Genomic DNA, 17,501 nt, shown 5'->3' with positions numbered 1-17,501 from the left:
CAGCGTGAGTTTAATTGGTCACCCATGTGGGTGGCAGATACTCAGAAGAGAGAACAAATGTGCTTTGATTCCCTAGTGGTTCCACCAGCTGGGGAGTTTCAAAGATGACTTTTTAAATCTTAGTTGAAATGGGACAAAGGTAATGTGTTGTGATGAAAACATGTCTGCAATGTAGAAAGATGGCAAGTGAAGAATTTCTTGCTAAGTGGGGGCAGAGAAGAATCTCTTTAGGTCAAGTGGTGTTAAAAAAGATACATGCTATTATACATGTTTCAATGCTGTTCTCCCAAATCTCCCCACCCTCTCCCTCTCCCACAGAGTCCATAAGACTGATCTATACATCAGTGTCTCTTTTGCTGTCTGGTACACAGGGTTATTGTTACCATCTTTCTAAATTCCATATATATGCGTTAGTATACAATATTGTAAAGTTTAAAAATAAAATAAAATAAAAAAAAGATACATGCTTACATAGAACCCTAATAGTGTGAAGGAATTCAGAGATTTTTTTATTGCTCAGTCTTCCATTTGATAAAGCATACATATTATTTACAAAGCAAGTTCAAGTTTACAAACTGACCCATGCGCATTTTATCTTATGAGGCAGGTGTGGCAATAACTGTTTGCTTGATGAGCAAATTGAGACTCAGAGAGGCCAGGTTTCCTGTTCAAGGTTATGCATATGATAAAGAGGTGAGCCAGGCTTTGCCCATTAACCCTCTAGTCTTCCTGGTGGTGGTGGTTTAGTTGCTAAGTCATGTCCGACTCTTTGTGACCCCCATGGTCTATAGCTCACCAGGCTCCTCCGTCCATGGGTTTCTCCAGGCAAGAATACTGGAGCGGGTTGTCATTCCCTTCTTCAGGGGATTTTCCCCACCCAGGGATTGAACCTGGGTCTCCTGCATTGAGGAAGATTCTTTACCAACTGAGCCACTGAGCCACCAGTCTTCCTACCATGGCATAATGGTGGATTAGATTATGATGAGTGCTGTGTATTTATTTTATGCCAGATGCTGGGCTAAGCACTTTACCTAGGTTAGCCCACTCAGTCCTTATAACAATCCCCATTTTCCATATGGAAACAGAGTGTGCTCCCTCCAGCCTCTGGCTCTACTGAAGCACAGACTGCAGTTCAATGTCAAGGTTGTTACAGGCTCACCTTGTCTCTAAGACTATGATGAAAGAGAAAGGCCAGGAGCATTCAGTTCAGGGGAGTGTGTGCAAGTCTGCGCATGTACAGGGTATGTATGTACAAAGAGCTTCATACTTTTTCTAAACTGCCTTCTAGCCACCTCCACTTGGTTATACTCCCAGAAATGGAAATATCCCATTTCTCAAACTAAACTCATTAGCTTCTCCCTAACATTGTTCCTCCTTTTGCCTTCTCCGCCTTGTCCAGGTGCCTCACCCAGGCTCAGCACTGGGGATTTGTGTTGAAGACCTCTGGACTCTACTTCACCAGAACTGCTCACAGCCGTCCCAGTCGGTCCAGTCCCACTGCTGTGCCTCAGGTCACATCTACGTTACCTGGACTTTAGAAGTCAATGTCTAGTCTGGACTCTTTCTCCTGTTCCATTCCTCTCTCAGTCCACTCTTCTTGAGAGCATCTCATTTGCCAGAAACATGGATCTCATCCAGTTGTTCTCTTTCTTCAAACTCTTCATTGGCCTCTTGTAGTCATTTATTCCTCAGGTGTGAATTGAGCAACTGCTAAGTGCCAAATGCTCTATTAGCGGTAGGTATAGCAGAGTCAACAAAGCAGCTACAGAGCCTGTCCTCGTGCGACTAGAAAAACGCATGCTCTTCAGCCTAGCATTCAAAACCATCTGCAGTTTGGCTGAACTCATCTTTCTGGCCTTTGTCACCTCTCTGCTGATCTGCAGGTAATATCTATATCTCTTGTCATCCTGTCAAACTGTGTATCATTGGGGTCCTTCTTTGTGCCTAGTTGAGTGGTTACCTGAACCTGGAGTTTCTGCTCACTTGTCCAAATTTCCTGTGACCTAACTCATCTGTATCTCTTTCTTGAATTCTCTCCAGACCCTGCTCTGGCCTTAACAGCTCTGGTCAGAATTAGTGTCACCTGTACAGTGAGCACAGTGATTTTGAATGTAATGGTCATGTTCACAGTCTGCATTATTTCTCTGCATGCCTGTCTTCTCCTTATACTGAGATGCTTGAGCATCCTTGAGAGGAATGTCTCATCTGTGTTTGTGTTCTTGAGACTTTGTTCGGTGCCTGGCACACAGTAGGTGCCTAATAAATACCAGCAACTTTGAAATGGTTAGAAGTGGAAGTTCTTAATGGTACTTCCCACCCTGCCATCATCTACCACCCCATTAAGAGCTCCTTAAACAAGCTTACTGGGCCTTCCCAGGTGGCACCAGTGATAAAGAACCCTGCTGCCAGTGCAGAACAGATGCAGATCCGATCCTTAGGTTTGGAAGATCCCCTGGAGGAGTAAATGGCAACCCACTCCATTATTCTTACCTGGAGTATCCCTTGGACAGAGGAGCCTGGTAGGCTACAGTCCATGGGGTCACAAAGAGTCAGAAAGACTGAAGTGACTTAGCATGCACGCAACAAGCTTTCTTATACAAATAAGATGTCTTTGTATCCTGGTGTACAAGTGCAGGAAGGCGCTCGTCAGCCTCTAGGTGGCAGTGTTACTGTGCTCAAAGTAAGGTCGTGTGTCAAGTCAGGAAATCTTAGCCCCTTAGGGCACCTGCCTTTCTTTCCTCTTCCTCCCTCTCTTTCCTTTCTCCCTTTCTTTCTCTCTCCCTCTCCTCCTCCCATCTCCACTTCTACTCATCCATTCAGTCTCCTCATAGGTTTTTAGAAACATCAAGATGCCATTGTAAGGACCGAGACAAATGTACAAGGTCTCCTGGAGACCCAGCCTCCTCCACTCATACTTGGTGTAGAATTTTACTTCTGATACACCCCATTTACAATTTGAAGATGTGGATGGGTTATGCTTTTCTGAGAGCAGGAGATAGAAAGCAGCTGTTTTTAGAGGCAGCCAAGGAAGCAATTCAAAATGGCCTCACACTCTTGGCTGGGTGTGTCTGGGGTGCTGGGGGCTGAGGGAACACCTGGCTGTGCCTGGCAGACCCGAGACAGGCTTATGGACCAGGACTAGGGAGGCTGTGTCTACAGAGGGTGTTTCAGGTCAGCCCAAGATGAGGTGGCCTGGCAGAGTGTGCTGGGGACCCACCTCAGAAGAGGAACGAGAGCAGGGGGTGGTGGTGGCAGGGCCCAGCTGGGTGGAGGTGGGCAGCGGAGCTCCCAGAGGGGCTGCGAAGGCAGGTGGGCTGTGCTCTCTGGGGACAAATCCACATCTCTACGTGCCTGTTTTTCCAGCGTGCCCACTGTTTGAACAATTCAGCGTTTCAAAGTAGGGGTGGGGATGGAGGAGGAGGGAATTAGTAATTTAAGCATGAAAAATGTCAGTTTGCCTCAGAGCAGACTGCCTTTCTGTGCCCTGGCTCCTTTTGTGTGGTTTGGATTTAGACATATCTGGAAGATCCTTTGCCCAGGACTAATAGGAAGGCTCAGGGTGCTGCTTATTAGGAGATGTGACGGCACTTCCTCTCACTGTGAGAACACAGCGGCCTTGTGCCACTGGTTTCTATTTTTTGCCACCAAGAAACCCTCTCTCTCTCTCACACACATACCCCCCTCCACAAACTCCCTGGATTTCCACTCGTAAGTTTGTCTTTGAAACAATTAAAAATCCATTTGTCTTCCTCTAAATCTCATCCTCTTAGATTCTTTTCCTGCCATAGGTTTAAGGTCATTTGATTTAGCAGAGAGGCCCTTTTGTGTGCAGGCAGTTAATGAATCCCACTCTTTCCTCCTGCCAAATTTCTCAGTATCTTTTACTTTCTAAATATGAACTGTGTTTTCTGCTAATTTCTCCTGTGAGTAGCATGTGCTTAGTTATCTGTGACTTTGGGGATCTCACTGTTGTTGTTATCATTAAAAAAGTTGGGGTACTGCTTTAAAAGAGGTTTAGGACTTTACTTCATTTGCTGTCTCCTTATAAAAATATGTTCTTTTTAGGAAATCTTTGTTTTATTCTGTCCCCAGTTCTCTGATTGGTGCCGTTGAGCACTGCTACACTTTGGGTATTTGGAGGCTCATGGGTGAGGTACCGTCTTTTCCCGAACCTGGTTGGAACTTGTAGCCCTGTTGTCTGTTGGAGAGTCAACCTTTTCTCCCTCCATGCTTTAAATATGGGGAAGAATGAAGAGAAGAATCTGTCAGGTGGGTCTGGAGTTCAGCCACAGTCTTTAAAATTCTGCAAAGTTCTTTCAACAAAACAATACATATTTTTTCTTTTTTCTTGCCTTCTCTGATGGGCTTTCCAGGTGGCTCAGGAGTAAGAATCTGCCTGCCAATGCAGGAAAAGTGGGTTTGATCCCTGAGTTGGGACGATCTCCTGGAGGAGGAAATGGCTACCCACTCCAGTATTCTTGCCTGGAGAATCCCATGGACAGAGGAGCCTGGCAGGCAGTCCATGGGGTCTCAGAGTCGGACACAACTGAGCACACAGGCATGTCTTCTTTGACGATTTCTCAAATGTGGCTTAAACTGCTTTGTACCTGGGCCGAGGCTGGCACCCTCTGTAACCCTTTGCTGGGTTTCTCCTCCTGTTGGTTTCCTTGCAGCTTCACCAGTGAGCCTAAGGAAACTCACTGCCTACCCATGGGAGGTATGCAAAGCCTGCTCACTGTACCCCTCTCCACTAAAGGATGTTTAGCAAATTTCTAAAAAGTTTGCTATGATAGAAAAGGAAGCTGTTCAGGAAAAGAGATGATGGCTCTAAGGGCACCCAACGGGCTGAAGTGTGACTGTGGAAGTGGGATCAGATTGGCTTAGTGGTTGTAAGTGGGTTTGCAAGTTGGTCAGATTTGGGTTCCAATCCCCAGTCCTTCCTTAGCCTCCCCAGGCTTCCTTTCTTTATCTGAATAGGGATAATCATAGCACCCCAAAAGTTTATCCTGAGGACTACATGACATAATGCAGGCAAAGTTCTTACACAGTGCTAGAACATGCCATGTGCTCAGGGAATGTCATCTGTGATCTATGATTAAGGTGATGACTCTTAAGGCTGGAAGGTACCTTAGAGATTATCCACCACCATCAACTACCATTTCTTCCAGCTGAGCCGAGGCTCTCAGGCAGCTGTTCGCAGTCTCTCAGCAAGCTGGTGACAGCAGCTTCTGCTAGAAGGCAGGTCTCCTGACTCCTAACCCAGCATGCTTTCTCCTGCAGTTACAAGCCCTAGACCTTCCACCCTTTTCTGCTGATGGCAGTGGGTGGTGGTGACACACCAGTTAGGATTACACAGCCATTCATTCAATCACTATTTATTGAGAAGATGCAATGACAAGAATATATGGATCCTGTATTCAGCAATCCTATTGTGTCACTGGGGGAATAAATTATGCAACATTAACTAAAATTCAGAGCAATATAATAGGTGGGCTTCCTGGTGGCTCAGTGGTAAAGAATCCACCTGCCAATTCAGGAGACATGGGTTTGGTCCCTAGGTCAGGAAGGTCCCCTGGAGAAAGAAATGGCCACCCATTCCAATATTCTTGCCTGGGAAATCCCATGGACAGAGAAGCCTGCTACAGTCTACTGGGTCACAAAAGAGTCAGAGTTAATGAGTAAACAACAACAGAACAATATACGAAAGTACCTGGGAAGGCAGAGAATAGAGGCCACACAGAGCTGAAGGCTAAGGTAATACTCAATGAAAACTTATTGGGCCCCTGTGACATGCTAGGCATGATGGAACATATAACTTTAAGAGCAGGAACTGTCTCTGATTTATCTTTGCATACTCAGCAGCAGCTAGCATGGTGCAAGCAAGTGGTAGGTAGACAGGAAATGTCTGTCGGGGGACTGAGTAACCTGAGTGCTCTATCTTCTATCATTAGTTTAGGGTCATCATGAGGACTAGCTGGCAGGACCACCATTTCTGCTGCTTCTTCCTCTTCTGCTTGTTCAGTTCTGTACCCTTAGGTGTCCACAGCAGGACAGCAACTCTTGGAAGTTAGGCCTGTGGTGGTTGCCATAATTGCTCTGCCTTAGGAAGGACTCTGCTCATAGGTGTCTGACTTCCCCTGGGGGGCCATTCTCTCCTTTCCATCAAAGCCCTTCCCATGAGGTGTCCTGCACCCTATACCCACAGCACTCTGTGCTATTCTGATCTGATCAGTGATTGCATTCCGTGGTGTTATTGCCCAGCTTGGCTGCTTTGTCAGCAAGTGAGCTGAGAGGTGTTTTCTGATTTCTAGTGGGTTATGCTACTTTGGCTGGAGGGATCAAGAGGACCAGTGTGGGTAGATTTATTCCTCAAATAATCCTCCCCAGACACCTTCGTTGGCCGTCTTTGTGGAACAAATGGATGTTGTCAGCGTTATTGATTCGCCCTTTCCCCCTCTCCTGGTGGGCAGTGTCTGCGTCCTCATCCCTCCTTTCTCTCGGGAGCAGTGAGACACTTTAGAGCCATTTCTAGGAAACCTCTGCCCTTCCCTTCAGCATTTTGGAGAAGGAAAAAACATTTTTACATGAGTACAAAATAATGGAGTTGTGATACCCCAGACACTCTGCTTGTGTGGCACACTGGAGTCCATGGAAAACAATTTGGTGGACATAATTTTAATATGGGCTTTTATTTCTGATGGAGGTTCCTTCTCTGCTGGCTTGAGCTTTTCAGTGATTTGTAGATGGTATACAAAGGAGAACATTCTGATTTTTTGCTCGCTCTGCAGTAAGGGAAAGATGAGGGCTCAGAGAACCTTCTTTTAGTCTAGTAGTTAGATTGCTGCTGTCAGTGGCAATTTGTGTTCCTCATGTAGAGGGTGGGGAAAGGAAGCGGGCTCAGAAGTGTTAGGCTTGGGTCACATAATCAATTTAAAAATGTTATATTTATTTGTTTTTTTCTTATGAAATTATGGAAGACTCTTGAGAGTCCCTTGGACAGCAAGGAGATCCAACCAGTCCATCCTAAAGGAAATCAGTCCTGAACATACATTGGAAGGACTGATGCTGAAGCTCCAATACTTTGGCCACCTGATGCAAAGAACTGACTTGTTGGAAAAGACCCTGATGCTGGGAAAGATTGAAGGTGGGAGGAGAAGGCAGGAGGAGAAGGGCATGACAGAGGATAAGATGGTTGGATGGCATCACCAACTCGATGGACATGAGTTTGAGCAAGCTCTGGGAGTTGATGATGGACAGGAAAGCCTGGTGTGCTGCAGTCCATGGGGTCATAAAGAGTCACACACGACTGAGCAACTGAACTGAGATTAGAGAAAAATCAGAAAATGACATAAACAAGATCAAGAAAGAATTATTAAAACATCACAGTGCTAACAGCTTACAGATACATATCTTTTATGACTTAGCATGGCCACTTCTCAGGGTCAGAGTACAGAAATGGCATAACTCCTTCTTTCTATTGAAATAAAAATCAGGGCTGCTTTATGTGAACTGAAGTTAATCATAAAAATGTCTTGTATCTTTTATTGAAATTATAAAATATACTTGTTTATCATCTTATTTAATCTTATAATGACCCTTTGATTCAGGTTGTTCTCATCCTTGTTATCGGAGAAGGCAATGGCACCCCACTCTAGTACTCTTGCCTGGAAAATGCCGTGGATGGAGGAGCCTGGTAGGCTGCAGTCCTCGGGGTCGCTAGAAGTCGGACACGACTGAGTGACTTCACTTTCACTTTTCACTTTCATGCATTGGAGAAGGAAATGGCAACCCACTCCAGTATTCTTGCCTGGGGAATCCCAGGGACGGGGGAGCCTGGTGGGCTGCTGTCTATGTGGTCACACAGAGCCGGACACGACTGAAGCTACTTAGCAGTAGCAGCATCCTTGTTATAATAACCTCCCCATCCCAAGACTCAGAAAGATATAGTGACCTTTTCCAATTAATTTTTAAAAAAATCTGGCCACACCATGCAGCATGTGGGATCTTAGTTCCCCAACTAGGAGTTGAGCCCACGCCTCCTGCACTGAAAGCGTAGAGTCTTAACCAGTGGACCACCAGGAAAGTCCTGACTTCCTCCAACTAACTAGCAGGTAAATGGCAGACCTGGGTTTTGAACTGAAGTTAATTTCAGAATTAAAGTTCAATCTACGAGATTCTAGAGACCTCATCATTTTATAGAGCTCTGTGTATCAGTCAGTGATTGGTACAATAATGCTGTGTAACAAACCACCTTAAAGCTCTGTGGCTCTCAACAGATTACATATGCTGTCACTTACACGTCTGCAGATTAACTGTGGCTAGCAGGTTTAGCCTGGCTTTGCCTGGGAGGCTCTGCTTTCGGCTTCAGGTTGACTGTATTTGACTTAATCCTGTGTCTTGTGTTCACATCTGTTCCATGTTGTGTTTATTCTGAAGACCAAATAGAAGAAGAGGCTCTTCTCATGGCGGATCAATACGAGATCTAGGATGAACCACACATGAGCACATTGAAAGTCCTTGTTCCTACCATGCCTGGCCATAGTCCTTTGGCCAAAACAAGTCACAAGGCCAATCCCATGCAATGAGGAAGGTTATAACACCCACAGTAGGAGGGGAAGGGAAGTGAATAAGATAAGCCATCACAAATACGCAAAATATACTTATCCCCATCCCAACACTCTTAGATTACTCCCCCTCTCTACACCAGGTTTGACATCTAAGATCTTGCAGTTATAGCAAATCCTGATGTGGCTCCTATTGACTGAGACATTTATGAAATAAAGAGACAAGTTATTTGCTTTCCAACCATGTTAACAGGAACAGAATAAATTCAATAAGCACTCCCATTTGAAAAACGTAAGAATGGCAGGCGCATTGCAGTCACTATTGTTGTTCACTTGCTAAGTCATGTCTGACTCTTTGCAATCCTATGGACTGCAGCACGCTGGGCTTCCCTGTTCTTGGCTATCTTCCAGCGTTTGTTCAGATTCATTGTCCATTGAGTCAGTGATGCCATCCAACCATCTCATCCTCTGTTGCCCCCTTCTCCTTCTGCCCTCAATCTTTCCCAGCATCAGGCCTCTTTCAATGTGTTGGCTCTTCACATCAAATGGCTAAAGTATTGGAGCTTCAGCATCAGTCCTCCCAATGAGTAATCAGGGTTGATTTCCTTTAGGATTGATTGGTTTGATCTCTTTGCTGTCCAAGGTACACTCAAAGAGTCTTCTCCATCACCATGATTTGAAAGCATCAATTCTTTGGTGCTCAGCCTTCTTTATGGCCCAACTCTGTCACTGAGACACAGCAGTTCTGAAACCCTGCTATACAAATTAGCCAGAGTTCCTTATTGTGTAGGTATAGAATGTTCTTTTATTATACTAGGCTGGGTGGTTGACAACTGTAAAGCCCAAGATAATAACTATTTTAGGTTTTGCAGGCCAGATAGTATCTGTTGCAACTTCTCAACTTGATGTTGTAGTAAAAAGCAGCATAGAAAATATTTAAATGCATGGGTGTGGCTGTGTTTCAATAAAACTCTATTTACTAAAGCAAGTAACAAGCAGGGTTTGACCTGTGGGCTCATGGTTCACTGATTCCTGGATTAGGTCCTAGTTCTGTTCCCTGGAAGTGACTCACCAATCAATTGTTCTCCAATTCTTTTGGGTGCTAACATTCAGGGGTCTTTCTTTATTCCATTATCTCCCATGCCTATTCACTTCTGAAGAGACCTTTAGAGAATACACATTTCTTTCTGGATAAGCAAATTTTTCAGCCTGCTTTCTTTTGATTTTTTTGATGTGGACCATTGAATCTTTTATAACAATGCTTCCGTATAAATTTTTGTTTTCTGGCTGCGAGTCAGGTGGGGTCTTAGCTCCCTGACCACGGATGGAACACATGCCCTCTGCATTGGAAAGTGAAATCTTAATCACTAGACTGCCAGAGAAGTCCCTCAGCCTGCTTTCTGCTTATAGAAATTTGGGGACAGGAGATCTTTTGGCATCTCAAACAGTTAGTCCCAAGTTGAGAATATTTTACCAATACAGATGTCTCAAAAGTTTTGTGTCTCCTATGTCTGATTTTAGTCAATTCCATGTTCAGTTCAGTTCAGTTGCTCAGTTGTGTCCGACTCTTTGTGACCCCATGAATTGCAGCACACCAGGCCTCCCTGTCCATCACCAATTCCCGGAGTTCACTCAAACTCATGTCCATCGAGTTGGTGATGCCATCCAGCCATCTCCTCCTCTGTCGTCCCCTTCTCCTACTGCCCCCAATCCCTCCCATGTTAGTTACACCTATAACATTAATAAATTCTGAGAGGTGCCTCCCTCTTGAGACTAATTTTAGGTATCTTGGGTTTATTAAGTGTCCATGGGATTATGCTTTCTGTCTTTCTAGGAGCACTTTCGGAGAAGGCAATGGCAACCCACTCCAGTACTCTTGCCTGGAACATCCCATGGACGGAGGAGCCTGGAATGCTGCAGTCCATGGGGTCACGAAGAGTCAGACACGACTTCACTCTCACGCATTGAAGAAGGAAATGGCAACCCACTCCAGTGTTCTTGCCTGGAGAATCCCAGGGACAGAGGAGTCTGGTGGGCTGCCGTCTATGGGGTCACACAGAGTCGGACATGACTGAAGTGACCTAGCAGCAGGAGCACTTTGTTCAGCTGAAAGGAACTGATAATCACCAATGCAGTCCTTTCAAAAGTTGTGACAAAGGATGTGAGAACTGCACCCTTGATATAGTCTTTGTCCTGAGGCTGATAAGATGGTAAAGTGAAAAACAGTTTTAAACCCCTGGAAATTCTGGGCATTCTATATTCTTTCTCAGTTTTGTTGGCCAGCTGCTCAGTTTCTTTTTAAACTCAAGTTTGTCTTGCAAAACCTTATCCAGCTGGTAACAACCAAATTATACTATCAACGTTCTGCCCTGACACTTTCTTACTCAATGCTTCAAATTCATTAAGCACATTTTCTATCTTCCAAGTTATCCCAGATGAGTTTTGCCAAGGGCTTCATCACTATATAACATGGGATGGCATGTTTCTAGCTCTCCATAACGGTTTCCTCATCATCTGCTGCCTAATCACCAAACTACGGTCACGTATTTTAGACGTTCATGATGGCAGGACTGCACTTCTGCTCAATATTTGTGTTGCCTAACTATTGTGACAATAATACTGCATTGTAAACTACCCCCAAATGCATTACTTACAGTAATAAGCACTTATGCTCACAGCCACATGTGTCCTGGGTGATTGTTATTCAACTGATCTCAGCTGACTTAAACTAATGAACCTGTCTTAGGCTGTGTATTGACTGATGTTGGATCCAGGCTAGGTTTTGGGCTCAGATGTTTCTTACTATTTCGGCCTAGACTGTAAAGGGCAGCAGCAGCTTGGGGATAAGCTCTTTTTATAGTGTTATCACTGAGTGCTAGCCCAGTTGAACTACACATGGAAAGCTTCTTCTTGCATCATACCCACCAACATTCCACTGGACAAAGCAAATGACATGATCAAACCTAACATCAGTGGAACAGGGAAGTATACTCTGTCTACAGTGGGAAGGGGAAGGAATGACTTTTTAGATGATTTCATTCAAGTGATCACCCTAGGATTTACTTTCAAGATATTGGTGTCAAAAAGAGAAAAGAAATGGATATTTATCCAATGTCTTACTCAAGATATCTGGCTTTTCAATTTATTCCTCACCATAGCTCTATGACCAAGTTCTGACAAATGGGATGCAAATGATGTGTGAACTTTTGGATTGTGTCCTTGAAAGAAACGGGTATGCTCTCCTGTTGCTCCTTTCTAACTCCTGATGTCTGGGACTTTAAGAGCATCTTAGGTCCCAAATGAAAGCCATGCATTTTTGATGGCAGGCTGCTTTCCCAGTTCTGGACTATTATGTGAATGAGAATCTTTGCTCTTGTTTAAGTCACATTAAAAAAGAAATCTTTGTTACAGTAGCTTCACTGCTGTTGTTCAGTTACTAAGATGTGTATGACTCTTTGCAACCCCATGAATGGCAGCACGTCAGGCTTCTATCCTTCACTATCTCCCAGAGTTTGCTCAAACTCATGTCCATTCAATTGGTGGTGCCATCTAACCATCTCATCCTCTGTCACCCCCTTCTCATGTCCTCAATCTTTCCCAGCATCAGGGTCTTTTCCATTGAGTCATTTCTTTGAATCAGGTGGCCAAAGTATTGGAGCTTCAGCAGCAGCATCAGTGCTTCCAATTAATATTCAGGGTTGATTTCCTTTAGGACTGACTGGTTTGATCTCCTTGCTGTCCAAGGCATTCTCGAGTCTTCTCCAGCACCATGATTCATAAGCATCTATTCTTCAGTGTTCAGCCTTCTTTGTAGTTCAACTCTCATATCCATACATGACTACTGGAAAAAAACATAGCTTTTACTACATGGACCTTTGTTGGCAAGGTGATGTCTTTGCTTTTTAATACTCTGTCAAGGTAGGTCATAGTTTTTCTTCCAAGGAGCAAGCATCTTTTAATTTCATGGCTGCAGTCACTGTCTGCAGTGATTTTGGAGCCCAAGAAAATAAAATCTGTCACTGCTTCCACTTCCCCCCACCTATTTGCCATGAAGTAATAGGACTGGATGCCACAAATTGTACATAATACTTTTAGATTGTTACACCATAGGGGAAAAACTATCTTGTTTAAACCACTGCATTTTGTCTGTTAAAGAAACATAGTTGGTTTCTTAAAGAATAGAGATTGTTATACTACCCTTCATGGTGGTTGAAGGGATTAAGTGAGATCATGTGAATAAATCCAAGAACCTAGTAGACTTGATGCTTTTGAACTGTGGTGTTGGAGAAGACTCTTGAGAGTCCCTTGGACTGCAAGGAGATCCAACCAATCCATTCTAAAGGAGATCAGCCCTGAGATTTCTTTGGAGGGAATGATGCTAAAGCTGAAACTCCAGGACTTTGGCCACCTCATGCGAGGAGCGGACTCATTGGAAAAGACTCTGATGCTGGAAGGGATTGGGGGCAGGAGGAGAAGGGGACAACAGAGGATGAGATGGCTGGATGGCATCACTGACTCGATGGACATGAGTCTGGGTGAACTCCGGGAGTTGGTGATGGACAGGGAGGCCTGGCATGCTGTGATTCATGGGGTAGAAAAGAATTGGACATGACTGAGCAACTGAACTGAGTAGTAACATAGTAGACACATATGTAATTGATATAAATATAAACAACTAATATATAATACAATTAATATAATTATTATAATAATAATTATAATAACTACTGATCAAGTTCTAGACAAAGTCAGTGAAGATTATCAGCTCTAAGAAACTATCAATTCTAGTTCACAGGGAACCCCCTCTTTCTTCTGTCTCCATCACCTTCCCTGCAGTAGTTGCCTCTATCATCTCTTCAACTGTGGTCCACTTAGACTTCAACTAGTTTGTCTATAAGTAGTCCTGAGAATAGTGAAGAGTTGGAAGTATTCAAGTGGGAGAACTCAGGCCTTGAGTGAGATATGCCAAGTGCAGTTGGGATGTTTCATTGGTTTTCAAAATAAAATAGCAGAAGTGCTGTGTATTTTTTTCCCTTCAAACCACTGAGTCTAGATTTTTAAATTATAGCTCAATCCCTGCCAGACCCCTCTCAAATGCATACAGGTAGTTCAAGGAAAATTCATCACCATTTCTGGAAAAACAGCCTTACATTTAATAGTCTATGGACAGAAGATCAATAATAGTCTCTATGCATAAGTAGAATAATATATTTTCATTATATATTCAGGGTTTATGGAGAGGTGTTATGAGACTGGCAAAAAGAGTGGCTCTCATGCCTCAAAGAAAATCTGTCCTTTGTTCCTTAAGTAAGCATTTACTGAGCATTTTCACAAGCCTGGTGCTTCGTTGGGGATATAGAAATGAACGAGATGTATTTTCTACCCGCAAAGAGCTCGCTATCTTGTAGTTGCAAGAAGGCAATAGATGGCATGCTTAAGAGCATGGACTCTGGAGCTGGTCTAGTTGGGTTCAGTCTCTGGCTCTGATGCTTCGTGGCCTTATGACCTTGGAGTTCATGTAAGTGCTTTGGGCCTCACTAGCTTCTGTCATTGTGTTAGTCACTCAGTCGTGTCCAACTCTTTGAGACCCCAAGGACTATAGCCCACCAGGCTCCTCTGTCCATGGAATTCTCCAGGCAAGAATACTGGAGTGGGTTGACACTTCCTCCTCCAGGGGGACATCCTGACCCAGGGATCGAACCTGAGTTTCTTGTGTCTCCTGCACTGTCAGGCAGATTCTTTACCACTGTGCCACCTGGGAAGCCCTTTAAACATTAAGTCAGTTAATACCAGTAAGGCACTTAGAATACTGCCTGGCACATACTAGGGTGGCACATTCTATATTGGCCAGTTTTATCCACTAGACTGTAAGCTCTGTGAGGGCAGGGATCTTATCTGATTTTCTCACTGCTGTGTATGTAGCAGCTAGCCTAGAGACTGGAGGGGGATTCCAACCTCTGGGTGGCACAGTGGTGAAGAATCTGCCTGCCAATGCAGGAGCCACAGGAGAGGTGGCTCTGGGTCACCTGGGTCAGGAACCCCCTGGAGGAGGAAGTGGCAATCCACTCTAGTATTCTTGCTTGGAAAATCCCGTGGGCAGAGGAGCCTGGTGGGCTACAGTCCATGGGGTCATAAGGAGTCAGACATGACTGAGTACACACACACACTAGGGCCTGGAACCAGGAAGCATTCAGTAAAAATTTGTTGATTAATGAGGTGGCACTAGTGGTAAAGAACCCGCCTGGCAATGCAGGAGACACAGGAGATGTTGGTTCCATCCCTGGGTCAGAAAGATCCCCTGGAGGAGGGCATGGCAAACTACTCCAGTATTCTTGCCTGGAGAATCCCGTGGACAGAGGAGCCTGGTGGGTAGTAGTCCTTGGGGTCGCAGAAAGTGGGACATGACTGAAGCAACTTGGTACAAACACATGCTATGAATGAATTGAAGAAAAGGAAAACCACTAAACCATTCAGGTATGACCAAAATAAAATCCCTAATGACTATACAGTGGAAGTGACAAATGGAGTCAAGGGATTAGATCTGATAGACAGAATGCCTAAAGAACCATGGACGGAGGCTTGTGATGTTGTACAGGAGGCAGGGATTAAGACCATATCCAAGAAAACGAACTGTAAAAAGGCAAAATGGTTGTCTGAGGAGGCCTTACAAACAGCTCTGAAAAGAAGAGAAGAGAAAGGCAGAGAAGAAAAGGAAAGATATACCCATTTGAATGCAGAGTTCCAAAGAATGGCAAGGAGGGACGAGAAAGCCTTCCTCAGTGATTAATGCAAAGAAATAGAGGAAAACAATATAATGGGAAAGACTAGAGATCTCTTCAAGAAAATTAGAGATACCAAGGGAACATTTCATGCAAAGATGGGCTCGATAAAGGACAGAAATGGTATGGACCTAACAGAAGCAGAAGATGTTAAGAAGAGATGGCAAGAATACACCGAAGAACTGTACAAAAAAGATCTTCATGACCCGGACAATCACAGTGGTGTGATCACTGACCTAGAGCCAGACATTCTGGAATGTGAATGTGAAGTCAAGTGGACCTGAGAAAGCATCACTATGAACAAAGCTAGTGGAGGTGATGGAATTCCAGTTGCGCTATTTCAAATCCTGCAAGATGATGCTGTGAAAGTGCTACACTCAATATGCCAGCAAATTTGGAAAACTCAGCAGTGGCCACAGGACTGGAAAAGGTCAGTGTTCATTCCAATTCCAAAGAAAGGAAATGCCAAAGAATGTTCAAACTTCATCTCACATGCTAGCAAAGTAATGCTCAAAATTCTCCAAGCCAGGCTTCAACAATACGTGAACCATAAACTTCCAGATGTTCAAGCTGGTTTTAGAAAAGGCAGAGAAACCAGAGATCAAATTGCCAACATCTGTTGGATCATCAAAAAAGCAAGAGAATTCCAGAAAAACATCCACTTCTCCTTTATTGACTATGTCAAAGCCTTTGACTGTGTGGATCACAACATACTGTGGAAAATTCTTCAAGAGATGGGAATACCAGACCACCTGACCTGCCTCTTGAGATATCTGTATGCAGGCCAGGAAGCAACAGTTAGAACTGGACATAGAACAACAGATTGGTTCCAAATAGGAAAAGGAGTACATCAAGGCTGTATATTGTCACCCTGCTCATTTATGTTATATGCAGAGTACATCATGAGAAATGCTGGGCTGGATGAAGCACAAGCTGGAATCAAGATTACTGGGAGAAATATCAATGACCTCAGATATGCAGACGACACTACCCTTATGGCAGAAAGCAAAGAAGAACTAAAGAGCCTCTTGATGAAAGTGAAAGAGGAGAGTGAAAAAGTTGGCTTGAAACTCAACATTCAGAAAACGAAGATCATGGCATCCAGTCCCATCACTTCATGGGAAATAGATGGGTAACAGTGGAAATAGTGGCAGACTTCATTTTTTTGGGCTCCAAAATCACTGCAGATGGTGACTGCAGCCATGAAATTAAAATACGCTTACTCCTTAGAAGAAAATTTATGACCACCTAGACAGCTTATTTAAAAGCAGAGACATTACTTTGCCAACAAAGGTCCGTCTGGTCAAAGCTATGTTTTTTTCTAGTGGTCACATATGGATGTGAGAGTTGGACTATAAAGAAAGCTGAACGCTGAAGAATTGATTCTTTTGAAGTGGTATTGGAGAAGATTCTTAAGAGTCCGTTGGACAGCAAGGAGATCCAACCAGTCCATCGCAAAGCGAATCAGTCCTGAATATTTATTGGAAGGACTGATATTGAAGCTGAAACTGCAATACTTTGGCCACCTGATGCAAAGAACTGACTCATTGGATAAGACCCTGATGCTGGGAAAGATTGAAGGCAGGAGGAGAAGGGGACGACAGAGGATGATGAGATGGTTGGATGGCATCACTGACTCAATGGACATGAGTTTGAGTAAACTCTGGGAGTTGGTGATGGACAGGGAGTCCTGGCATGCTGCAGTCCATGGGGTCACAAAGAGTCATACATGACTGAGAGACTGAATTAACTAACTAATGTGATGAATGATATAATGAATAGATAACTGAATGTATTGGCATTCAAGCTTTCTGTTGCTGCAGATCCTCCACACTTCAAAATGTTTCACTGAGCACTTACTATGCTTTGCTGCTGCTGCTGCTGCTAAGTCACTTCAGTCGTGTCCAACTCTGTGCGACCCCATAGACGGCAGCCCACCAGGCTCCCTTGTCCCTGGGATTCTCCAGGCAAGAACACTGGAGTGGGTTGCCATTTCCTTCTCCAATGCATGAAGGTGAAAAGTGAAAGTGAAGTCGCTCAGTCATGTCGGACTCTTAGCGACCTCATGGACTGCAGCCTACCAGGCTTCTCCGTCCATGGGATTCTCCAGGCAAGAGTACTGGAGTGGGGTGCCTTTGCCTTTCCGTACTGTGCTCTG

The 17,501-nt window shown here is 44.3% G+C and overlaps 2 long non-coding RNA genes across 2 annotated transcripts in view; both read left to right on the top strand.

The window, feature by feature from the left end:
• LOC113906791 overlaps positions 1–17,501 on the top strand; it is a 254,544-nt gene that overhangs the window by 11,677 nt on the left and 225,366 nt on the right. The window lies entirely within an intron of this gene.
• LOC113906790 lies at positions 882–4,398 on the top strand. Its single transcript, XR_003514985.1, has 3 exons — positions 882–1,241; positions 1,400–1,883; positions 4,093–4,398. It is a non-coding gene; the product is annotated as an uncharacterized LOC113906790 (long non-coding RNA).

The sequence above is a fragment of the Bos indicus x Bos taurus genome, chromosome 16 (genome assembly GCF_003369695.1).
Source record: "Bos indicus x Bos taurus breed Angus x Brahman F1 hybrid chromosome 16, Bos_hybrid_MaternalHap_v2.0, whole genome shotgun sequence".
Taxonomy (NCBI): domain Eukaryota; kingdom Metazoa; phylum Chordata; class Mammalia; order Artiodactyla; family Bovidae; genus Bos; species Bos indicus x Bos taurus.
This window is presented reverse-complemented; position numbering and strand designations above follow the sequence as displayed.